The sequence below is a fragment of the Chinchilla lanigera genome, unplaced genomic scaffold (genome assembly GCF_000276665.1).
Source record: "Chinchilla lanigera isolate Chin_1 unplaced genomic scaffold, ChiLan1.0 scaffold00005, whole genome shotgun sequence".
In the NCBI taxonomy this organism is placed as follows: domain Eukaryota; kingdom Metazoa; phylum Chordata; class Mammalia; order Rodentia; family Chinchillidae; genus Chinchilla; species Chinchilla lanigera.
This window is the reverse complement of record NW_004955406.1, coordinates 40,159,570-40,185,452: the sequence shown is the minus strand read 5'-3', so window position 1 is coordinate 40,185,452 and position 25,883 is coordinate 40,159,570. Positions and strand designations below refer to the sequence as shown.

Sequence of the window (25,883 nt, the reverse complement as noted above, 5' to 3'; positions counted from 1 at the left end):
CAGCAGCTTGTCCTTGGTGTGGATGGAGTTAAACCTTTCCCGGGACTATTTACTCCTGATCCTAAGTGACAGCTTGGGGAGGGAGAGTCACGTGGCCCTGAGATCCCCGCGGGAGCCCATGGAGCATGCCCAGCTGCTTCTGCCTGGGAAAGATGCTGGATCCTGCAGTAACCACAACAGCATCCTTTCCCCGCGCCAGGGACCTGCCAGCCAGAGAGATGACTGATTAGATCAGCTTAGACCCAGAGCCCTGCTCTTGAGAAGGGCCGCCCCCCAGGGGTGGGGGAGGACGACCCCAGCCGGCCTGAGCTGGGGGAGGGGTGCCTTGGGCCCGGGGTTACCGCTCTCAGCCGGATCACACCTCTGAAGCTAGCGGGTGAGTCTGTTTTGATGCATCAGATAGAGGAGCGGGAGGAGGAAGGCTGGGCCCCGGTCAGGGCTGGCTGCCGTGTGAGCCCGGGCTGTGTGCACTGCGGTACCACTGCCTTCCCAAGCCTCCGCCTTGGCAGCGTTACTTGGGATCGCGGATGCTGAGAATGCTAATTTTAGCCCTGTCTGTGCCCCCACCCCCTTCCACAATCCCCAGGAAGGGCCGATGCTGTCTGAATTGATTACATCTGAATTGTCTCCTCTAGGTGAGGGCAGCTTTGGGGCTGTCCGCCTCCTAGGGTCCATGGAAGGCAGCGGGGGTGCGTGGGGGAGCCTGGCCAGAGCAGAGGCCAGCCCCGCCCTGCCTCTCATGGGCTGGAAGGAATGAGTGAGGGCCCGCAGGAGGAGAGGAAGGGGTCCAGGGTCAGGCTGGGTCACCCCCAGGGGCCCATTTCTCAGAGAATATCTTTCCTATGGAGGAGAGGCTCTGGGATTCAGGGAGGGGGATTGAGTCTGGGAGTGAAGATTCAGTAGGGAGCTCCTGCAGGTGCTGGAGCCTGGGACGGGACTGGGGGGTGAGGGGACTGTGTTCATGATGGAGGTGGCTGCCTGTAGCTGACAGCCCCGCGTTTATTGTGTGAGGCGTCGGGGTGGGGGTGGGGGTGGAGAAGGTTGGGAACTGACCAGAGAGGGCAAGGAGAGCTGGGTGGGGTGAGGGCAGGGGCAGGGGGAGGGAGAGGGAGAGAGGCTCCTGGGAGATGCTGTCTGAGACTGCAGGCCAGCCAGGGCTGGGAGAACAAGAGGTGGGTGCCAGGGGTGCAGGGAGAGCCTGCCCCAGGGTGGAGGTGGAGGGTGAGCTGCAGGAGGTGGTAGGGAGGACACAGTGCAGTTGGTGACCAAGGGAGTTGCGGCCTCCAGAGCTGGGCAGTTTTCCTCAAATCCCTCTAGACCCCTCGCCCTCCATCTGGCAGTTTGGGTAGTACAGTCCACTGTGGGTCTCCTGCAGGTGGAGACTGAACCCTGGCTGGCATGACTCTGCCCCAGCCCCCTGTCCAGATGGCTGCGGGGCATTGCAGGTGCCTGCCCTGCAAATCCCCCAAATCCTGGCTTCCAGGCTGCCGTGGTAGAGCATGGGGCTGCGAAGCGGGCTGTGCCTGTCTAGTCTTTAGCTTCCACCTGGGAGCAGTGCGTTTTACCTGGACAGGAGCCACTGATCCTGGTGGTGGAGAGGGGCAGGGGGATCGGGCCATGGACAGTGGTGGCAGGAGAGCCCCAGGGCTCCCGAGGGCACAGCCACGGGGCTTTCCTTACGGAAACAAGAAGGTTTCTGTGTCTCTGCACAAGGGTGCAGCGAGCTGGGCTGCAGATATAAAATATGAATTATTAAAAGTCCTTGGTTTCCCAATCAGCCACGAGGTGATAAATGTGTTAGTGCGGGTGTAATTAATCCTGGCGGGCTGCTGCGTGGGCTGCAGACAAAGAAGACTCTTTTTTTGCCAGTTCGGCTGCTTTTCCTTTGCCATGGCGAGGTGCTGGTGCAGGACGCATTACATAGATAATTACTTTCAGCGTGTCTGCCTGGATTATTGAGTTGGATTCTTCCTGCTCAGTGCAAATGAAGTAATTACTGAGGAAGTCGGTGAGCCAGGCAGCCCGCCCTGGCTCGGGGCGGACATTGAAGCCCCACCTACCCCAGGCGCACTGCAGCCTAGATCAGCCAAGCTCCCTCTACCTGCCCCCGGGGTGGCTTGGACTGCCCCCAGTGCGGGAGGTGTCGGCGGGTGCTGGCTATGTGGTTCTCCGAGCCAGTTTTCTCTCTGCCTTCCTCACCTGCCTGTTGTGACTGCCTGTTGTGACATTAGATGAGTTCACTGGCCCTGGTGCTGCACGTCCACGTGGCCCCCAGAGGCAGGTCAGGCGGAAGGGCGGAGCTGCTTGTGGAAAGAGATGAGCTTGCTGGGCAGGTCACAGCTGTGGGGCACCTGGCTGGCTGAGCTCGGTAGGAGCCCAGGATCCCTGAAGCAGGCTGAGGGAGGTAGCCTCAGCAGAACAAGATTTTGAGAAACGTTTAGAGTAAGTGGAGAACAAAAGGAAGGAAGCAGAGGAATCTCTCAATTCAGGAGAGCTCCTGCAGGTGCCCCTCAGAGACTGTTGCATCCCTACTCTCTGCCGGTCCAAGTGAGCCCCTGGCCGGCCTTCCTTGGGGAATCGCAGTGACAGGGAGCTCATTACCTCACAGACAGCTTCCTTTGCGGTGGGAATGTTCTGTATTGAGTCGAAACCTGTCGTTCCCTGAGCCCTATCTCTGGATCTGAGTCTTTGAAGCTGCCCAAACCATGACAATCTTTCCTCTCCTGGCAATAAAAAGGGTTTTCTTGTGAAAATAGCGTGTATAACTGGCATGTGGACATAATGTATTTTACATAAGCATTTCTGTGTAGGACATTTACGCTGTTAGCTTTATTTTTCTTTTACAAATAAATACAATGCAAACATTTTTGTTCATGAAGCATTTTCTTTATTCTGGATCATTTCCAAAGGGTACATCCCAAGACAGAATTGATGTAATACAGTACTCATTAAAAATTTTTACTATTCTGTGAGCATAAAAGTAATACATGATCATTAAATGTAGAAAGACATGCAAAGTTTAGTCTATCCATAATTCTCTGTCCCAGAGATTTCATGTATATATGAATATACATAACTCAGGACCTTGTGCTTTTTAGGAATTCGTGCACAGACATACGACTAGATTTACGACTGTCATAAACATATATCATTAAAATTTTGAGCCAAATGTACATATTGTCAAGTATATATTGTCAAGTATTTTTCCATGTCGTCCATATTCTCTTACAACATCCAAATAGCTGTCAGTATTTTATTATGCATCTATTCAGTTTTTTGACCCTTATGTCAAACCAGCTAATTCCAGTTCTTCACTTTTATAAACAATGCTCCAATGAACACATAAATATCTGAGTTGTTATACATATGAGCAATTTTTTTCCTTAGGCCACATGTTTAGAAGTGGAATTGCTGCATATTTTTAAATATTTGGACATATTTTACCAAATTCCTCGTTCAAAAGAATGAATTTACTTTCCCAGCAGTCACGTCTGGGAATGTGCTTTGCGGCAGAAGCAGGAGCATTGCACGTTACAACATTTTTTATGTTCTTGTCTCATTGTTCTTCATTGTTTCCACCCCTTTGTTTGATTTGTTCCTCCAGTGGTAAGATAGAAAATTTTGAAGTGATGATTTAAGTGTGACTAGTCCATATTTATAGCAATATATAATATGTTCATTTAACAAACGTATGTTCAAGTCTGGCTTTTTTTTTTTTTTTGGTAGTGGAGATCCCACTGAGGGCCTTCACATTAAACTACATTCCCAGGTCTTTTTTTTTTTTTTTTTTTTTAAGACAGGTTCTGAATTGCTAAATTGCCCAGGCTGGGGTTGAATTTGCAGTCTTCCTGCCTCAGTCTCCCAGAGTGCTGAGCTTATAGGTGCGTGTCACTATACCTGGCTCTGGCTCAGGCTTTGGTCTTTTTTTTTTGGACTGAGGATTGAACTCAGGACCAGCACTTGCCAGGCAGGCGCTGTGCCACAGAGTTATACCCAGACTGGTCTTTTATTTCATTCTTTTTTTTTTGAGACATGGTCTCACTATGTAGTTCAGGCTGACTTTGAACTCACTGCATAGCACAGCCTGGCCTTGAACTTGCAGAGATCCTCCTGCTTCAGTCTTCTGAGCCTCTTGAGTCTCCTGAGTGCTGGGATTACAGGTGTGTGCCACTACTCCTGGCTTGCACATTCTTTCTTGATCCTCTTGTCAAATCTACCCAGTCTTTTAGATTCCTGCAAGCTCTCTTTGCACCTTTCCAAATTAGTCCGAGCTGATCTAATAAAAAAATTCTAGCCCATGTGTTATTAAGATAGTGTTGGTAAAAAAAAAAAGGTTCATCTGGAATTTGAAGATGTAAATTGAAATCCTAGTCCACAGTAGGGGCTGCATGACTTGTCGCAATTCAGTCTGTTTGTGTCTTTGTTTCCTACTCTGACAACTGGGGTTAAGTATCACCACCCACCTACTACCCACCTCCCTTGTTGGTAGCTCAATGAGTAAACTGCAAGTTGTCACACAAATGTCAGTTTTTACTGAGCACTGCTTTAATTCACAGGCCAGGCAGGTGCTGCGCTGGGCTGGTGGGAAATGTGCTTAGGGGAGGGAGGATGGAGGTTGACAATGAATCCTCCATGGTCACTCACTTCATCTTTGTAGGACCTGGTCCCTGTTTGGAACCAGGAAGTCGGGGGAGGGCACTTGTATGGTCTGAGAACAGGTAGCTCCTCTGCCCTGGTTTCAGCTGTGTCCTCTGGGCACCAGTTGAGAGCTGCACCCCCCAGGAGAGCCTCAGCCCTTGGAGGAGGTGCGGCTCCTCCTTACCTGTATACACCCTGCCTTCCCCCCACCCCACCAACCCCTTCCCAGCTCATCATTACCTGAGAAGACCATGTCTATAATTGCAGATGCAAATTTGCTTTTCATTGGACAATTAGCCTGTTTAATTCAACCGGGCCTTGGGTGGTGAGGTCATTTTTCTAATTTTGCTTGGTTCCTGTCTCCTCACGACTATCAACGGCCATTCGGACTTCAGGCAAGCCCCGAACTGGAGCTCCCTTGCTGGGAAATTGAATGGATCAAAGTGGGAGAAGGAAACTTGCTTGGGGGGGTGGGTGGGGGTGGAGGGTAGTGATGGAGGCACAGTGCCCAGAGACTTGTCAGAGTCATGGTGAGGTGGAGAACCCAGGTACTCTCCTAGTCTAATGTCCTTCCCCATCTGAGTCTCAGTTTCCTCATCTCTAGAGTGGGAGTAATAATTCCTGTGCGGCCTTCCGCACTCAGATGCAAGTGAGTTAATGTCAGAGTGGGTGTGAATATATAGCAATGTGACACAAAGTTCCTCTATCACATCAAGTATCAAAGTTCCTCCGAGGGGCTGGGGATTTAGCTCCGCGGCACAGCGCCTGCCTGGCAAGCGCAAGGTTGTGAGTTTGATTCCCGGTACTGGAAAAAAAAACAAAAAAGAAAAAAAAAAGAAAAGGTTCCTCCGAGTTATAAATGTGCTCCCAGTGCCTCAGACCACTGTTCCTTATCACTTCCTGGGCGCTGGACCATATTCATCACTCTAGGGATACCCAGTAATCCCTGGTCTTGTCATCTTCTCATCCTGCCCACTCTCCCCCGGACTGTGAGTGATCTGAGGGTGCCACTTAGCACCTGACAGGTGCTCTGTGCATGTTGGGAATATGAAGCTTTGGATGGGAGTGAGTTTGGGCGCAAGGACCAGGCACAGGCACAGAGTCACAAGAAAGCCTTCGGTGGAGGTGGTGGTGGGACGTGTGCTCCTTCCTCTGCTCCCCTTGCCCTCTCTGCCCTGGGCTCCTTCAGGGCAGGAGATGGTACAATTTGCCTTAGTTGTGTTTGGGATATGGGGCACAGAGCCAGGTGCACAGCTGTGGTCTGATGACTTTGTCTGACTGAGACCGAGTAATATGGTAGACAGAGCATGAATTGAAACTTGAGGAACAGGACTTGGAGTCCTGGTCCCACCACTTGTTCTGGACAAATATCTGCTGCACACTCACTACGTAGCAGGCAGGTCCTAGGTTGCAAAAATGGATTTTAAAATCCACAGTATGGTAAGGGGGGAGAGGGTAAGTGGTTGCCCTGAATATGACAGACATATGCTACGTATGTTGGTGGCCAAGAAAGAGCTAGGCCCTCCCGCAAGGATCAGGAAAAGTTGCCTTCAGAAAGAAACCTTGAGCTGCCTTGCCTTGGCAGAGTATTTTGGGGAGGATTATGTGACTTCTCTGGGCCCCCATTTCCTATACTCATGTGAGGAGACTAAAGCCTCCTTCATGGGTATGAAGATGAAATGAAATGAATTAAAATAAAACAAAGAAAACATCTGGCATCAAATAATCATTTAATAAATGTTCAAAATGTCTCCTTAAAGCCAATCCAGGCAGTGGCTCGGTCAGGGAAGGGCAGGAGCCAGTAGCTCAAGAAATTTTAGGAAGTCAGCTCATACCCTTTGTCTTAGCGTTGTGACCTTGAACAACTCCCTTAACTTTTGAAACTGTTATATCTGCAAAGTGAGTTAATATGTTTGTTTTGTGGATTACCTGAGAAACTTCACCAAGGCAGTTAGGACATGCTGAGCATAGTAAGTGCTAAAAAAAATTAGCTCTTCTTTGTTATTTTCACTAATGTATTTCAGAGAGAGAGAGAGAGAGAGAGAGAGAGAGAGAGCACATCTGCATGGAGAGACATACATATTGCATGCATGTCGACTCCTGGATATGCTCACAAAGGAAGGAGGGTGAGGGGCTTCTGGCTAGGCTGAGTGACAGCCAGTGGCTGCCCAGTCTGAGAAAGCTTCCTTGAAGAGAAGTGACCAGAACTCTGTGGAAAAGGTTGGAGGGATCAGACTTTGGTGATAGGGAGGTCAGCTGTGGTTCATGTTCTAAGTTGGGGGAACTGAAAGGTCCTCCGACAGCAGGAATTTAATTCTCTTTGGCATGTAGGCCTCCTGGCCTGAGCCAGTCCTGCCAGCAACACCCCGGCTGCTCTGTAGCCTAGCTGGTCCCTTGACCTTCCTAAGCTAGGCAGCCTGGCGGCCATGCTGGGTTGCCATGGTAACTGGCAGCCTCCCAGCTGGGTTGCCTGGGTAACAAGTTAGCTGGTATTTGGGGGGAGGGGGTGGTGAGCTGGGGGGAGTCAGTCTCAAAAGAGGTGGGACAAGAAAGAAAACAATTCGCAGATGCCCCCAAGTACAGCCTTCTCCTCTCTCCCTCTTGGGATTGGGAAAACCCGAGAAAGGCAGGTAGGAGAGGATGCCATGTGACCTGTGCCCTTGTGTGTGTGTTTCGTGGTATGTGTTGTCTTGGCCAGTGAAGGAAAGATATGATAGGGAATGTAAGAGCTCTTTGTGGCTGTGAGAATAGCAGCTGGTCCTACGGGAAATTCGTGAACCATCCAAACCCAGATCTCAGTTGTGTCCCCTGCCCTGCCCCCCATATCCGTGGAACCTCTTTGAGCTCTATATGCATCATGTATACATTGGAGGGACAGACAAGGACCCCCAGGGCCACTGTTTGGGACAGTGCCTGGCACTGCCCGAGGAGAGTTCCCTTCTTCACTTCCTGTATTGATTGCCTTTTCGGTGAATGCTTCCCAGCCCATGAAGTGCTTGTGGAGACGGTGCAGCCTGGTCCAAGCCCAGCCTGAGCCACGGATGGGGGTGGGGGTGGGGTGTAGTCAACTGTTAATCTCTGGACACCTGGTCCTATGCCATCCCAATCTGCAGAGGCAGAGAACAAGTTATTCAGGTGAGCCAGCCTGTAGGGGGAAGCTTACAGAGCACGACCTAATTTAAATTTTTTTTGTGGCAGCCAGTGGAAATACATTTTTCATTATGATCTAGCAATGCATGTGTTATCCTTACACTAGTTTTATCATATATTCTAGTCCAGACTGGGTTTCTTTCCTAAAGATGCTCTTGACCCCTGGGCTGGATTTCACAACCACGGGTGAGTTGTTGCATTCAGTGTGAGAAACACTGAGAGGGGTGTGTGTGAGGGGCGGGCTTTCAGCTTTCTTGTTCCTTCTGCACTCCATGTCACCTGTTGGATCCTCACAACTCTCCTCTGTGAAGTAACTGAGGCCGGAGGTCGCACCACTTGCCCAGGGTCACAGAGGCAGCAAGTCATGTCTGTTCATGGCATGCCCCTTTGCTGAGCCTCGCTGTGAGAACTGAAGGATTCTTCTTAGAGAGAACCGGATTGAAAGACCTGAAAAAGGATTTTTCCTGGTCACCTTAAAATTGAGCGACTGGAGCCACACCCAGAGCTCAGGTGCCTCTAGGGTGTTGCCTCAGGATTAAGAGGTAAGTGCTGAGGAGAGCTGTGGAGGGGTGAGGCAGACCTGAAGCTATCCAGGCAGGTGAGGGGGTGGGTCGAGGAGGGGCGGGGCTGGCAGTGGGGAGCTAACTTTTCTAGACAGCTGGGTGCTAGCCAGGGTCTTGACCCTATCTGAAGGCCTCAGGTGCCGGGGAGACATTTGTGGCAGGAAAGCCTTCAACTAGTCCCCAAAGAGGCCAGTTTTCATTGTCTGTCTCTGGTATGATGACAGAGATGCTAGTCAGGCTGCAGACTCCATCACCGGCTGGCCTGGCGTCACAGGGGGAGAGCTTGGCGCCCAGAGGCTGTGGTTGGCAGTGGCTGGAGGGAGAGGGGCGAGAGTGGCTCCGGAATGCCCAGACAGAGTGCCGGCCCCGCATATACTTCCTGTGATAAAGATAAGAGCTGCAGTAAGAGGACCATATGGAGGAGCCATACTGCTTGGTTCCATTTTCAACTGTGCTGTGTGTATTTAGTCTGTTTCTCAGACTCTCAGGGAGAGACTTTCTCATCTGGGTGGGGGAGGCTAGTCGATAATGCTGTCCCTCCCTTCCCACGGGGACTTTGCCCTTTGCAAACAGAACCAGGCTGGGTGTTTCTGGCCAGCGGCACTTCCTTTCCATTTGGAGTGTTCCCTTCACAGCTTTAGCTGCTCTGATTGGTAGTGGGGCTTGTGGCCCTGGGAAGGGCTTGGTGGCAGGGTGTGTGTGGGGGGAGAAGCCTGGTTCTTAGCTGTGTCTTGTCCTTCTAAGCTTCCGGTTAAGGGATCAGCACCCACTGACTGGCACGGCAGGCCTTCCAGCTGTAAGAATGACAGCAGTCAGAGGTGTCTATCTGGCTGGGCTCTCAGTTGGATATTCTAGGCTCTCGGTCCCTTTGTAACTTGTCAGGTCAGCACTGTGGGCGATTCAAGTCGGCTGCAGGCTTCTGTCACTGGCTGAGTAGAGGCTGGGGAGAGGGTGCATTTCCCATAATGAGAATCGGTACTTTAAGATCGTGCCAGAGCGCAAGGAGGGTGCTCAGTGCCTAAAGAGGAACATGCTGTGGCTGTGAAGTTGGGTGAGTATCTTTCCTGCCAGCCCCTGTCTCCACATCTGTGTACTCTGCCCTGTGCCGTGTACCATACTCCCCTCAGCTTACCCAGGCGGCTTCTCTTTACCCCCTTTTCATCTGTGAAGGAACTCTCTCTGAGATGGTGAGCCACCAAGTCGACTGGGAGGTGGGGAGGAGTAACATGGAAAAGTGTGGCTATTTCCACAGTCCCTTCCCAGGTCCTTTGATTGCCCCTCTTGGGGCCCAAGCGTGGAAGCAGGGATATTGGCCGGCCATGCCACGGCACCTTCCTCCACCAGTTGGAGCTCAGGTGTGGTGCTCAGGGCTGCCCAGCTGGCCTCCTTCCCCAGCTCCCAGACCCTGTGTCCTAGAAGAGGCAGGCAGAGGCTGCTGTGGCCTCCAGTGGGCAGGGGTGAGCCACTCATGTAATCAGATGCATCTAGGGAAGGCTGTCACCTGTCCTTGGCCTAGTCTAGAGGACCTTTCTGACGAGGCAGAAAGTTCGTTCCTCAGAAGCTGAGGCAGATGGGCAGAGGTGCGGTGGTGGGAGACCCAGCAACCAAGCCTGGAGCCAGGGCTTGTGGCTCCCTCCCACCCCTGTGGCTAGCAGCAGGGTGGTGGCTCCTCAGCAGCCAGACCCTCCTTTGGCAGCAAGGCCTTCTTGAATCCAGAAACCCACGCTTATTTAAACCTGGTATAGTTGTGCACACCTGCAGCGAGCAGGTAGGCTTGCCTCAGTCTCTTCCTCCCCTGTGCTCCATGCTCACACCTGCCTGCTCTTGCTCATTGCCCCTGGGACCGCAGTCACTTTCCCTGAGTGTTTACATGTGAGTGTGGATAGTGACTTGGAGTGCTGGATGAGCTGACTCTGAAGGCCAAGTGACTCAGCAGAGAAGAGAGATTTGCCCCAGTGGTTTTTTGTGGGGACATCTGGCCCAGGGGAGGGGAAGAACACAGTAGAGAGAAAGAAAGGGGACAGGGGTCATTGTTGATCTGCTGCTCCTTTTGGGTGACGCTGGAGTGCTGCCCTCCTGCCAGATCTCTAGGACTTGTGCTGTGGGTGGGGCTGGGCCCACAACATTGTGCTCCGTGGGTTGGGGTGGGGGAAATAGAGGCCCTTTGAGACATGTCTCATGGTGGCAGACTGCAGACCTAAAGGAAGCCGGGAGAAGAGTGAGACACTGAGGCTTCTGGAAGCCATACAGCAGAGATAGGGGAGTGTGTCGTAGTGGAACAAAAGGAATCCCTCAGGGACAGGGGCTGAGTGGCTAGGAAAGGAGCCTAGTGGGTGAGGACAGGGCCAAGCTCAGGCACCTTCTGAGGGGCTGCATTGGATCAAACTGCTTCCTTATTAGGAAATTCCAAGCCCACATCTATAAATAATCCCAGCATCCAAGAGGGTAAGGCAGGAGGATCTCAAATTCAAAGTTAGCTCAGGCAATTTAGCAAGACCTTGTGTCACAAGAAAAATTTTAAAAAGGGCTTGGCATGTGCAATGCTTTGGGTTCAGTTCCCAGTACCTGGAAAGGAAAGAAAAGAAAAGAAAAAGAAAAAGAAAAAGAAAACCTCTTGATTGTTCCCAGGACTCCTCAGATCTCATGATGCAAGTACCAAGGGCAAAGTCAATCAACACTTACTTAGCTATATTTTTAAAAGTGATCTTTTATTGGCTGAAATGGCTGGTAGGAAATAGAAGTTGTTTTGCAATAGTCAATCTGCATATTCTTTCTAGCTGATAAATTTGTATTTCCTCATAGCAATTAGAAATTGCCTGTTCAGTTTTTTTATTAGTGCACATTTGTAATACAGAAGAGCGGTGTTCCTTGTGCAGAACTGGTGTATGCATATCTTGATCATTTTTAATCCCTGCCTTTCCTGCCCCTTCTCCTGCACCCCTGCCCCACCTCCAACAGTCTACCTTCTGGTTTCCTATCATCTCTCCTTTATTTTGTTCATTTTTATTTTTGGTTTTGCATGTAAGAGAAAACATGCAATATTTAACATTCTGAGTCTGGCTTATTTTGCTTAACATGATGGTCTCATGTTCCATCCAATTTCCTGCTGGTGACATGATATCGTTCTTCTTTATGGCTGAGTAATATTTCATTGTGTATACTTACCGCTCTATCCATTCTTCTGTTGATGGACATCTAGGCTGTTTCCAGAGAAAGCTATTGTGAATTGTACCACTATAAACATGGCTATGCATGTTTTAATATACCTTTAATTCTCTTGGGAATATACCCAGGAGAAGTGTAGTTGGGTGAAATGGTAATTCTAGTTTTAGTTTTTAAGGGATCTCTACTGATTTTCTTTTTTCTTATTTATTTATTTATTTATTTATTTATTTATTTATTTATTTGAGATAGGGTCTCACTATATATATAGTTCAGGGCAGTTCTTAAACTCACTATGTAGCCCAGGCTGGCCTCAAACTTATGGTGATCCTCTTGCCTCAGCCTCCCAAGTGCTGGAATTACAGGTGTGCATCACCACACCAGGCCCATTTGTTGATTCTGGATATTATTTCCTGTGCTACTGGAGTCCTGTTCAGGAAGTCTTTGTCTGTGCTTATGATTTAAAGTGTTTTCCCTGCTTTATCTTCCAGCAGTTTCAATATATGTAGGTTTTTGATCCATACTGACTTGATTGTAATACAAGGTGGCAGATAGGGATATACTTTCAATCTTCAGCAAGTAGATATCCAATTTTCCTAGTACCATTTGTTAAAGAGGTTGTTTTTTCTCCAACATATGTTTTTGGCTCCTTGTCAAAACTCCAGTGGCTGGCTGAGCATGGTGGTACACGCCTGTAATCCCAGCACTCAAGAGGCTGAGACAAGAGGCTCTCTGAGTTCCACGCCTGTGTAGGCAACATAGTGAGTTCAAGGCCAGCCTGTACTACATAGTGAGATCTTGTCTCAAAAAAAAAAAAAAAAAATCCAGTGGCTGTAGGTCATGGGATTGTCCTGTGTGTTGTTTTATTCCATTGTCTATATTTCTTTTTGCAATACTGTGAATGGAACCCAGGGGCTTCAGACTGAGCTACATTCCCAGCCCTTTTTATTTTTTAAATTTTTCGACAGGGCCTTGCTAAGTCACTAAGTTGCCCAGACTAGGCTTGAACTTGCAGTCCTTCTGCCTCAGCCTCCCAGAGTGCTAGGGTTATGGGAATGTGCCAACATGCCTGACTTACATTTCTGTTTTTGCACCAGTACTGTCTTGTTTTTGTTACTATGTCTTTGTAACATAACTTGAAATTCAGTATAGTGATGCCACCGTCTTTGTGCTTTTTGCTCAGAATTGCTTTGGCTATTTGGGTCTTCTTTGATTCTACATGAATTTTAGGCTTATCTTTTCTAGTTTAGTGAAGAATGCTGTTGACATTTTAATAGGATTGTATTAAATCTAGAGAACACTTTGATAATACTGCCATTTTTGTTATATTAGTTCTGATCCAAGAATAAGGGATATCTTTCCATTTTCTAATGTCCTCCTCAATTTCTTGCTTCAGTGTTCTGTAATTGTCGTTGTAGAGGTCTCTCCCCTTCTTGGGAAGATTGGTTCCTAGGTATTTTGTTTGTTTTGCAGCTATTGTGAATGGAATTGTTTTCCTGATTTCTTTCTTGGTGAGTTCATTATTGGGATACAGAAACCTATTGATTTTTATTTGCTTATTTTATATCCTAAAAGAAGTAGTTCTTGATACATACCTTCACCTACCTTCCTTAGTCTTGGAGATGGGGTGACATGCAAGAGGTGATCCTGCCCTCAGCCCAAATTATTCCGTGGGCTGAGATTTGAGGTATTTCTCCTCCCTCTAGCTTGGAGCCAGGATTCCCATTCCCCCACCATTAGCTGAAGTATTTGCAGGATGGAAGTGAATCATCTTGTTTGTCCTTGGTTGCTTTTGTCACTTGCTTCTGGGGAATAACAGGTAAGGTGTTGGTCCATGGGACAATTCGGGTTAGACAACACTGGACCTTTTTCAAACATCTTATACCTGACTCTGTAGATCTTTAATATTTCTTTGGGAAGGAATGAGCTATTTTTAGCCATCTTAGAGGAGTTTGTCACTCCCACAACAACCTCCTGAGATAACAGGTCAGGAGAACAAGGAGGTGTCAGCAGCAGCTCATTGAGTATTTCCCATAATCCTCCCTTTGGCTCAATTTACAGGTGTCCTGGCCAAGTGGAAGCCTGGCTATTGCTGTCACTTCCTCTCCATCACACACAGCAGAATCAGTGGGCAAGTCTGGGCCACACAGAGCCTGTTATAAACACTGTGTGCCAGGTGTCAGAGTTTGTTCTTCCAGCTAGAGAGACCAAGACAGCAGAGAGAGTTAGTCACTCAGCCTTAAAAATAATCTTTCTTTTGGTTCAGCTTTCTTCCAAATAGCACTCGCCTTTCCAGAGTCCCAGGCCCTGATCATCCAGCCACCACGCAGTACCCCCGGCGACGAGGAGCACTGTTCTTTTCCCTTGTTGGATGCTTCAGCCTGTACCACTCCCTGATGATGAGCTCCACTTTCTCCCGCTACCCTCCATGCTTTGGTTCTAGTTCAGCATCCTGCCACCCTTTTCCGGGCTTCCCTTTTTGTCATTATTTTTAGAGTCAGGCAAATGTAGACAGACCATATGACATCATGGGAAAGATACAGGCTCCCGGGTCTGTCTGCTGGGTTTGTGCCTGGCTGCATACTCAGCAACTGTGTGACCCTGCTTGTAATGCTTAACCTTGCTGAGCCTTAGTGTATCCATCTGGACAATGAGCCTGATGATGGTACTTACCTCACAGAGTTGTTGAGAGAGTTAAATAAATTAGTATACATAAAAATCTTAGAATGGTGCCTGACAACGGTAGGCCTCAGTATTTTCAGAAAGCTCTCTGGATAATTGTGATATGGACAAGAATTGAGGCCCACTAGACCAGATATGTTTGTTTGTTTGTTTGTTTTTTGGTACTGGGGATTGAACCCAGGGTTTTTTCACTGAGCTACAGCCCCTGCCCTTTTTTGTAAAATTGGATTTTGAACAGGGTCTTGCTAAGTCATTAAGTTGTCCAGGTTGGGCTCTCACTTGCAATCTTCCTGCATCACCTCCCAGAGTGCTGGGGTAACAGGCATGCAGCACTGCTCCCAGTAACCAGATTTTCTCTAACAGGTGTGATCTGCCTGTCTGGTCTCAGAGGTATCCTGACAGCCTAGTGCCCACTTCAGGGGTCTGTCATCTTGCAGCCTGAGTCCTGGTGGTGACAGTCTGTGGTAGGACTACTGACCCTACAGTCTACTGGCCTGGCACTGGGTGCTCAAGGCAAGACTATCGAGTGCCTCTGGCTGCCCCATATTCCCAGGAGAGGAGTTGGGGTGCCCGGTCAGCTGCTTGCTCTCTTGCCCTTCTCCAAACAAAAGAATCATTTTTGGTTATCTGACATTAACGGCCTCTTTGTGTTTCTTTTGTGTCTACTTAAGCAATACAGCCAAAGGCTAATGTAAATCTGTTCCTTGGTCAAGATGGCTCCCTGTCTTCGTCCTGTCTCTCTCCCCCTGTGATTCAGAGGCGATAGCCCCTTCTCTTGCCTCTTTCTTTCTGTAGCAGACCCAGGGACATGAACAATGCAGACCCCCTGACTGGGCATGCGGTGGACACCTACTTGCCCTGCGTTGACTTCTGTGAGATAAGATTGGCTTCTACTCTTGGGCGCAAGGTGTTGCCTTGAGCAACCCTTTCCTGCTTCTGGGATGAGTTTGCCCAGGATGCGCAGCATCTCCTCTTGTCCCCTTCCTCCCTGCGGTTGCTGCTGGGTAGGGGAAGTGTCTGCAGTGGGCTTGCTAACTACTTGGCGCTTCAGCTGGCTGATTGACTCTAATGCAGGCGAACATTTATTTACCCCAGCAGCCGCCTCTCAGACAGCCGCTAATTGCAGGCACGAGAGAGACAATAATTATGGGCTAATGGGTGGCTTTTGTGTGAGTCCTTCTCTTTGCAGTGTGTCAGCAAACACAGTGGGTTTGTTTTCTAACATTCAGCTCCCCTGCTGAGGAGATGTAGCAGCCCCCTCCCCACTCACTCACTCCACCGCCCCCTAGTCTTTCTGCCCATCTCTTCCTCTGCCATCTGCCTCGGGCCTGGGATTTTACTCCAGTTCCCTGGATGGCAGAAAACCTCTTCCAGTCTTTCAAAATATTATCTCCTTCCAATTCCTATCCAGTCATGACTCCATTTTTAGGATATCCAATCGCCCAGGCTATTCTTGATTTCCTGGGCTTAAAGCAATCCTCTTACCTCAGCCTCAGAGCAGTTGATTACAGGTATGTGCTGCCATGCCTGGATGAAAAATTTCCTTTTGTTTTTTTTTTTTTCTGTACTGGTGATGAAACCCAGGGCCTCATACTTGTTAGGCAAGTGCTCTACCACTGAGCTACATCTTCTGAACTGGTACTGTACTTTTGAAAAATAGAGGGCCAGGCATGATGGTGCATGCCTGTAATCTCAGTACATGGAAGGCCAAGGCAGGAGGATCACTGTGAGTTCAAGGTGAGCCTGGGCTACATAGTGAGACTCTGTCTCAAAAAAACAAAAATAAATAAATTTTAAAAAAGGAGCCGGGTATGGGGGTATATACCTATAATCCCAGCATTTGAGAGGCTAAGGCAGATTGCAAGTAAGAGTCCTACCTAGGCAACTTAGTGAAAAGAAAAAGTAGAATTAGCTGGTGATGTAGCCCAGTGCAAAGGCCCTATGTTCAGTATCCAGTACTGCAAAAGATACACATACATACACATACAAAAGTAGTATTTAATCCACTGTTTAAAAAAAAAGGCTAAGTAGATATTAAAGAATATGCCTGTTCTTTAGTTAATATTTTTACTACTTGTAATTAGTGTGGAGCTGTTGTCCTGTCACGCTTTTGTTTTTTGTTTAATGTTATTTTGTACAAACACTCCCAGGTACGACAGCGGTCTATAAATTTGTCATCTTAAATGGCTATAATTCTGTCATGTTACTGCATAACCATAGAGCTCTTATTATCAAGAGTTTGGGTTGTTTCCAATTTGTTGTTATTATGGATAGTTCCATCTCAAACATCTTTATATATACTGACTTTTTCCCCAGTTATTTCTCTGGGGATAGATTGAATTATGAGCCCTATTGATCCAGCCTCATGTCGGGAAGAATAGGGGGAGAGAGAGCTACAGCTAAGGGAGGGTTGAGCTGATTCATTCTTCCGCCCCCTGGAAAACAGCTCCTTCCCTTCTCTCCTTGGTTCTCATCCATTTTTAGTACGATCTTAGCCCTGACTTCCGCAGTAACAACCAGGTTAGTAAAGTAGAGACTTAATTCTGGCTAACTATTGCTGCATAATGGGTCAGACAAAACACAGTGGCTGAGCACATCAATCTCCAGATCATCTGAAATGTGGTGACTGAGAACACCTATCTCAGGGCTCTGTGGGTCAGTTGGGCTCCAAGGCCAGTTCTTGCTGGGGTCATTCCCTGCTCTTGCAGTCATCTGAAGGTCCCACTGGCTGGACAGCTTCTCATGTGGCTGGCAAGTGCTGCCGGGTGTCATCTGGGAGCTGAGCTGCACTTCATCCTGACACCCACATGTGGCCCCTCCACTTCAGCCAGGCAAGTAGTTCAGAGCCAGAGTAACTTAGGAGAGAGCATCCTAGGCAGGGATGGAGCTCAATGGTAGAGGCGCTGGGCTTCATCCCCGGCAAAACATCCATGACACCCAAATAGAAACTTTCAGGCTTCTTATGCTCTTGCCTCAGAGTCACACAGTATCATATCTGTTGCCTTCTTTAGCCAAACAGAATACCTCGGGGCTGAGAATTTAGCTCAGCGGCACAGCGCCTGCCTGGCAAGTGCAAGGTTGTGAGTTCGGTTCCCAGTACCGGAAAACCACCGCGCCCCTCCCCCCCAAAAAACCCAGAATACCTCCTGTTGCAAAGGGCGGAGAAATACACTGCACCCCTCAGTAGAAGGAGGAGCAGAGAATTTGTAACCATCTTTGATCTTCCGGAAGCTGAGTGAGAAGCCCCACCCCTCCACTTCCGCTCACCTCCCTCCTGTCCTGCCCCTGCTTCTCAGAATCCAGCCTTTGCTTAGAAGTCATGTGAGCACCTCAGCTCTTTCCCTGACCGTGCACAGACCCAGAGCTCTCCTACTGCATCCTTCTTGCTTCCTCTTTTTATTTTTTTATTTTTTGCTTCCGGTACCGGGAATCGAACTCACGACCTGCGCTTGCCAGGCAAGCTCTGTGCTGCTCAGCTAAATCCCCAGCCCCTTGCCTTCTTTTTTTAAATTACCAAGGCTCTTTGCCTTGTCCATCTTGTCTGTGTGGCTCTTATCACACATCACCGACAGTTGTTCCTGGACTTGGCTTGCTACGTTGTAGATTCCTGAAAGCAAGCTGTCATGTTCTTAGTGTTCTCCACTACCTGCCTCCCACCCCAAATACCAGTAAAATACCTGGCATATGCCAGAGCTTCTGTGAATTCCTTTCCCTTTTCTTCTTTGCAAACATGGACACTCCACTGGCTGTTGAACTAATGAGTGAGTTGTTATGTTAATACTGGGGTGGAGGGCAAGCATCTACTGAACACCCAGTGTGTGTACTTACCAGCACCGGTTAGGAGCTTTACATGAATTATTTAATTTTTACTACTGCCTGGGCCATAAGTAGCAATATTCCTGTTTTACAGGTGAGGAAACTGAGACTCAGAGAAGTTAAATAACAGGTGCAAGGCGACATGGTTGGGATGTTATGAAGCTATGATTCAAACCTAAGTCTTTGGGGACATAGGACACATGTTCTCTCCTGGATGCTTAACCGCTAAAACCTGTTTCCTCATCTGTAAAATGGGGAAGATAATACTGACCTCATGGGGTTGTCCAGATGAAAGGGAATAAGATGTTCAAACCACCTGTGCAGGGCTTGGCACCCAGTGGGCATCCACATTGCCTGTCCTGCCATGACATCTTGTTGCTAAGGCAGTGATGGTGAACCATTCAGAGACCGGGTGCCCAAACTGCAACCCTAAATCCATCTATTTATTGCAAAATGCCAACACTGCAATTAAACCTCAGTACTGAGGTTTTAATTTTGAAAAACAGCTCACACATTAACATCTTTTGTCTTAAAATAAAAACCATGACAGTTTTCAGTGAGACAAACAGCTTTCTACTGAAAGGTAAAAGTTTGCATTTGGCATGCTTTTGCACACTTAGTGTGATCTTTGCTGTTGTATGTGTGGTAATTATTTGTCAAACCTTGGCTGGGGCAACTTGGCTTGCTTGCCAACAGAGGGGGCTCTGTATGCCTGCTGCGGTACGCGTGCCATAGGTTCGCCACCACTGTTCTAAGGGTTTGACATCACTCCACACATCTGGAAGCCTATATAATAAGCCAGTGACGTTGGTTGATGGGCTTGTCCTTTTAGTGTCCTTGATGTGTGTGTTGCCCACCAACTCGCACAGTACCCTTGTTCGCACTTCCCAGTCACTCCTCCCCTCTCCCCGGAGCCTTGGGGAGGGGTGGGTGGGGGATTCTTTCCCCCTAACATCTTATTTGTAATCACAGTGCAGACACTCAGGTCTCCTCATCCAGGCAGCCTCCGGAGAGCAGCTGAGCCGGGGGATTCCACCCTCTCACATTAATTGCTTTTGTTTGCTCTTTTAAAATTAATCAAAAAAAAATTAATCAAAACAAGAGCTCATTAGTTCTCTTTTCCCTCATCCTCATGCTCGCTTATTTGCTTTCTTCATCTTTCAGTTCTGTTTCCATTTGTTTTTCCTTGTTTTGGCTCTTTCTCTCCTGAAGCCTGCAGGGATGCCCTTTGAAAGGTGTGTGCTTGGTGGCATGTCATGAGGTGAGCTGCATGGTGGGCTAGTGAGGTGTGGCAGCTGTGGGGGAGGGGCGGCTTTGCCAGGGCTGGCAGGAGCTGGAGTTTCTCTCTTGTGCTCCTTCTTGCGTTTCCCTCTGAGTCCCTCAGCTCTGGCCTTGTTCTTTGGCTCGAAACACTGCTTGGAGGGGAGGGGCTGGCTAGTACAGGCGTCCACTAGTCTGGCCCGGTCTTCTGTTCCTTCATTCCCAAGTGCAGTGCCATCTCTAGCTCCCCTGCCCAGCCGATGATGTATGGCACCAAGGTGCCAGAAGCACTAAGGCAGAGGAGGTGGAGATCGGAATTTTTCTCTTTTCTCACCCTCTTTCCTCTACAGGTTCAACCTGAGAAGTCTGGATATCCATTAAGAGGAGAATTTCTTTCCTTTCTTTTTTCTTTTTTCTTTTCTCTCTTTCTTCTTTTTTTTTTTTTTTTTTTTCCGGTACCAGGAATCAAACTCATGACCTCATACTTGCCAGGCAGGCGCTGTGCCACTGAGCTAAATCCCCAGCCCCTCTTTCTTCTTTTTGGAACTGGGGACGGAACATAGGGCTTTGAATGTGCTATGCAAGCACTCTTCTACCGAACTACAACACCCACCTTTTTTATTTTTTATCTTGAGGCAGAGTCTTGCTAAATTACCCAGGTTGGCCTCAAACTCATGATCCTCTTGCCTCAGGACCAGAGTAGCTAGCACTACAGACAGGTGCCACTCTGTCTAGCAAGAGACATTTCTTAAAATTCTGTCCTCCTTGCCTTCAAGGGCTGCCTTTGTCGTGTGCTAGTCCTTGGTTGCATAGGAGGGCTCAGCGCAGAGCAGTGGGAGCCTCAGACCCAGCTTTTCTATCACTCGGGTGCCAGGCAGTTGCTAGCTTTTGTGATACTGCTTCAGTCATTGCCCCAATGCCTGCATTTGACAATTCTTCAAGTACAGAAAAGCATTTCCTGCTTTCATGGGGATTTGCATATATATGTCCAGATGTGTCCTTTATGCTTCTAAGCCCTTGGGAAGGTGAATGTTTGTGAACTGCTTCACTGCATGTTTTTGAATAGGTCTCACCCAAGCACATGCCCCCACACCCCATCCACAAAGTCTGAACTGATGGCCTCAGTCAGAAGTGACCCCTCTTTCCACACAGTTCCTATGGTATTAAACACTTAAACCAAATCTGCGTTTTCAGGTTTGCTGTAGGATGGTAGAAGGGGATCACATTGGGCAAAGAAATTGGGGCTATGTTGTAAATGGCTGTGCATTTTAAGCTAATGACTTTAGACTCTATCCTATAGGCAGCAGCAGAGCACCACAGGTTTGTGAGCCAGGATGTGACTCAGTTGTCACATAGAGAGAGCAGGGAGATCAGAGTGGACGCTTTCTTTCTTTTCCAAGGGGGCTCCTGCCTGCAAGTTAGATAGACAGGGGAGATCAGAGTGGACGCTCTGTCATCTGTAGGGCAACAGCTGGGGAGGACAGGGCTCAGGCAGGGTGCGGGTTTATGTTTAATCTGTGGTCTAAAGGCAGCAGAGTGAATGGGAGGATTGATTGGAGATGGGGATTGATGATGATACACTCAGCTACTTCAGGGCCTCAGGTGGGATTGGAAATCCAAGTCTTAGGGTAAAATGAGATAGCAAATAGAGTTGAAGGGTGAGGATTAGGGCCCTGGGGACCAGATGGGGCATTAGGTCCAGGACCCTTTAGAAGGACTCTGGACACTAGAGGGGTTTACATTGGACCCCCCCACACACATGCAGAGACTTTTATCCTGGAACACCCTACAGGCACCTCTTAGAGGTGACCCAACAGAATTGTCTCCTGGCCATCAGAGTAAAGGAGGTGAGGTAGCGGGGGACTGGCAGAACAGAGGCTATATGGCAGTGTTGAGAGGTTCAGGAATTGCCTTCCCCTGCCTCATGTGCCCCACACCCCCACTACCTCACACCCTCAGTGCCCAGCTCAGAGTAGCCAGCCCTTCACCTTTGGGGCTCAGAACTTTCCATCCAGGCAGTAATGGAAGTCCGAAGGTGACTCCTGCCTGACTGCTTTCTCCTAAGGTCAATTTTTGCCTCTGTTCTTCAAAACTGGTTCCATCTTCCTGGCATTGCCAACTCTGGAGCTGGAGACTGTGTGGGGTTCCCCAAATGTCCTCTTGTCTTAGTGTATTTGGTCTGCCAAAGAACAGAGAAGGGTCAGCTACTTGCAGCAGGTTAATCCCACCTCGCAGAGGGGCCTTCTCTAGAGTCTCCGCTGCTGGGGAAAGAAGGGAGGGGCCTGCACCATGGGGTCCAGTCTGGGTGTCCACACAGAAAGTGCAGGTGTCTGCAGTATGGAGGTCAAGCTAAACACTACCCTGTCCATCCACAGCCCAGCTTGGAATGGAGGTGGGGGTTCTCAGGGGGTCGTCTGTTGGTTAGCCCTTGAGAGGCCAAGGAAGGGACTACCCAGTGGTGAATTGTCTCTGTCCACTTCCTGGGTAGGTGACCTCATCAAGAGCAAGTCTGCAGGAGTGGACAGGGAAAGGGGAGATGTCGGTTAACTGGACAGGAGGAATAAGTTTGCACAGCACGGTGACTAGTTAATAATAATGTGCCCTTTATTTCAAAATTTCCAGAAGAGTGGATTTAAATGTTCTCATCACAAAGAAATGATAAGAATGTGCGGTGATTGGCATGCTAATTAGCCTGATTTGCTGATTTAACAATACGTTCATTCTAATATGTATACCATCATGATTTTTTTTTAAAGGCCAAGTTCAGAATGATAGGTCCAGAGCTCATTGGGAAACTCAAATGCACTTGACAGATGACTAGAAAGTTGTCAGGAGAGTTGGAGTCTTCAGTGCAGAGCTTTGAGATTTGACTGAGCAGGATACAAAGGGGGCTTTGCTTTCACCTCATCCTGTGTCCTGTGTTGTCCCCCCCGCACCTCCCTCTGAGATGGGTTAGGTGGCCTGGCTGGCTGGCTCTCTTGCCCGAAGCATGTTCACCTCAGGAGAGCTTATATGGGCACTTTGGCCTGAGCGTGACTGGGCCGTGTTGCAGGTCTGCCCTGCATCCCCTGGGCAGGTTGTGGAGATGGGATTCTCCTCCTGGCCATCCTGGTTTCATATTATTTTTGGCCTTTCATATCCAAGACCAGAGGAGAAATGGCCTGTGGCTAGAGCTATATCTCCTCAACCCTCAAAACCTCGGAAGCTCTAATACTTTAAGTAGGCTGAGTAATTATGCTCATCGATGACCAGGAGCAAAATGAGTGGATATTGCTTGTTTTGTTTGTTTTTGTGACACTGGGGATTAAACTTTTGTGCTAAGCTAAATGCCTAGCCCATTCATTCATTCATTCATTCGTTCATCCATTCATTCATATTTTGAGTCAGCATCTCACCAAGTCAGTAAGTCCCCCAGGCTTGGGTTAAATTCATGATCCTGGGGCCAAGGATATAGCTCAGTGGCGTAAGCGCCTGACTGGCAAGTGCAAGGTCCTGAGTTTGATTCCCAGTACCAAAAAATAAATAAATAAATAAATAAATTTATGATCCTTCTGCCTCAGCACCCTAGAGTGCTGGGGTCACCGGCATTCAAATGAGGGCTTTGGTCATGCTAGGCAAGCACTCTACCACTGATTCAGCTTAACATTTTTTATTTTCAAGAGAGTTTATTGCCAGTGAAACCCTGGCCTGAGGTCCCTGAACATGCCTAGTCCAGAAGCGGATCCTAACTCTGTGTGACCCCAGGAAGGAGCCATCCCCAGAGTAGCTGAGGAGTAGGCCCAGGAGGCTTCTCCAGAGTGAACCCGCCTGCAGATTTACTGCATCCTTCCTGTACTGGGCCCTGGGATGCTGAGGGGTGTGAGAGCCGGGCTCAGAATGAGGAGAGAGCAGAGTTCCATCCTTGTTTTGGCTTATGCATCAGGATGCATAACCTCAGATAAATCACTATCCCTTCTGGACCCGCTGTTTATATCAGCTGAGGAACAGGCATGACCCAGAGGAGCTTCCTCCTCTAGGTTATGTGCAGCTGCAGTGAAAGTGGTCAGTATACATTAAAATCCAGAGAATGTCAGAGGTGATTACTAATAGAGTTATTATTCTTAGGAAAGGCAGAGAACTCCTGGAGTCCTGGGTTTAAGCACCAATTCAGCTTCCTCCCTGGGGCAGCCCGGAAGGAGCCAATGGGGCGTGACTTGTCTGCTCTTGTGTGCCACCTGCTTTGGCCACGCTCTGAGGTGTTAGAGAAAGCCCAGTCAACGCACAAATTCAAATCGCAGGGCCGGCCCATCCTCCCCTGCCTGCATCCTTTGCTTTCTCCTCTGTCTCACTCAGTTCACTCTGTTTTTTTTCCTCCCGGATTGAGCTGGGGGCCTCTGGCCCACCTGGGCAGGGTGCCCGCAAGCGGGGGCCTGGGTGTTCTCTGGCTCGCTTTGCCATTCACTTTATTCTTCTCCAGCGGGGGCCTTGCAGTCTGACAGAAACCTGCCGCCTCCTCCCGAGGTGGGGCAGGAACTCTGGTTTATGATAATGATACCCCGCATTTATAGAGCGTCTTTGCTGCTAGTTCCTTCTGTGCAAGCTCCCATGACTCTGGAGGTGCAGGCTGAGTGATGGGGTCAGCGTGACCTTGCAACTGAGGCTCCCCTGCACCCAGTGGCTGTGTGACCTCAGCAAGTGGCAGAGCCAGGATTTGAGTTTCAGAGTCAGGACTGCCCCCAGGATGCACTTTGAGTTCCCTTAACTTTCTGGCCTACTTCCTCAGTACCTGAGACGTGAGGACAATTTCTCCTTGCCCTGGCTGTGGGGGTGGTTGACTGAGAGGGGGCCTCCACCCTGTGGCCCCTGAAGATCAGTGAGGGTGAGGAGAAGAAAGGCGGCCGTGGCCCAGAGGCAGCTGTGCCTTGGTCATCTTGTGACTGCCAGCGTGGGCATGAATATGGAACAAGCACCTTGGTTGAAGGCTAAGTTAACCCTCTGTGCCCTGCAGCAATGTGCCCCAAAAGGGCGGGCTCTGGCAGGGCTCCATTGACTGGCCACATGGTCTGGGGTGGAGCCTCACCTGTGCCCTGCCCCCAGGACGCAGGTTGATTAGTCCACTCGCCTGCTTCCCAGACAGAGCGGGCAGGACAGAGCAGGCTGCCAGGAGGAAGGAAAGGGACCCCCGGGGCACGAGGTGTGTCTGTGTCCTGGCTCCTGCACACCCTTCCTGGGCTGGTAAGGACATGTTCCTCGGAGCACACTGGGCTGGGAAAGGAGGCATGGGGCTATGGGCACAGGGTGGGCTGTCAGCTGACCAGGTGACTGACTCAGTTTATACATTCCATGCGCAGTGCTAGGCCTCCCCCTCCCCCTCTCTCCTGGACTCCTTACTGTTGCTTTCTCTGTTTTTCCTTTCTCTTTCATTTATTCAGCAGATCCAAACTCTGGAACATGCCAAGTTTGGTACTCCTATCTCTTTCCTTCCAAAAACCCCGCCTGTCTCTTAGATTTCCCTGTCCACTTCTCCCTGGTCTTCTTTGTTCCAGAGTGCTCCTCCCTCTTCTCTCCTAAGCTCTGTGATCGGTAGCACCAGGAAGTGTGAAGGGTGGGAGCAGCCTGGGAGGTGCCAGTTGTTTGCCCAGGGTAGGGCTGGCAACGGCCTGGTTGTCTGGGCTGGGCCCAGGTGTGGGCTTGGGTGCTTTTTTGTGTGGCCTTGACCTTCTCACACCTTCTGGGCCCTCCCCTCCTTCCGTTTCCCACTTCCACTCCTGATGGAGGCAGAGAGGTGGTAAAACATCAGATCCAGCTTCTGCAGCAGCTGCTGTGCGGAGATGCAAGTCATTTTTGCAGACCCCTGGTGCAGAGCACTGGGCTCCACCTGGGACTGGGCATGCTCTAAGAGTGCTGTCCGGGGGAGGAGGAGTGTTGGATTTTACCTCAGAACAATGTGGCTGCACTACAGCCCTGCAGTGGGACTTCAGGAATATGACTTTCTCTGCTGCAGTACCAGCCTGACCTCTGTCAAAGGCCCAAGTGGATGGAGCGGTAGAATGCAAGATGTGACTTGTGACAGCGGTTGCTGGAGAGGGAGAAGTGGTCTGGGGCCTCGCTATGTGCTCTCCAGAGCAGACACTGTGGGGCCAGAGCAGATGGCCCGGCCAGCTCAAAGCAATTTATTGCATCATGGCCACAGTAAAGACCATGAGGAGTCTGATTTATATTTTTAAAAGCTTTTTATCATAGGAAATTTCAAGTATAGATAAGACTAGAGAGAATAATGCAGTAACACTCATATGTCCAAACTCAGTCATTTTGAAGTGGTCACATGCCAAATCTTATCTTAAATATATTCCTAGTTCTTTCTACCTCTGATTTGTTTTGTTTTGTTTTTTGTTGAGACAAGGTCTTGCTATGTGGTTCAGGCTGATCTTGAACTCACTATGTAGACGAGGCTGGCCTTGAACTCTCAGCAATCCTCCTGCCTCAGACTCCCGAGTGCTGGGATTGCAAGGTGTGCACCACCACACCTGGCTTCTATCCTCTGATTATTTTGAAAAAAATCTTAGACAGTTTCTCATTTAATCTCTAAAGACTCATGAAAAAAGCACCAAAATATTCCTGAACAAAATAAGC

General features: G+C 49.1%; 1 protein-coding gene across 16 annotated transcripts in view; it reads left to right on the top strand.

Moving 5' to 3' along the window:
* Window positions 1–25,883, top strand: part of Plekha6 (pleckstrin homology domain containing, family A member 6) — a 134,370-nt gene that overhangs the window by 15,177 nt on the left and 93,310 nt on the right. For 2 of the 16 annotated variants that reach the window (XM_013522759.1, XM_013522711.1), the window contains exon 1: window positions 24,376–24,485. The exons of 12 other annotated variants lie outside the window; for them this stretch is intronic. The gene's annotated coding sequence lies outside the window, so the exon portion shown is untranslated. Of the gene's footprint in view, window positions 1–125; window positions 377–9,110; window positions 9,403–24,375; window positions 24,486–25,883 lie in introns of those variants that run through there. 2 more of the 16 variants (XM_013522720.1, XM_013522738.1) reach the window with 2 other exon arrangements.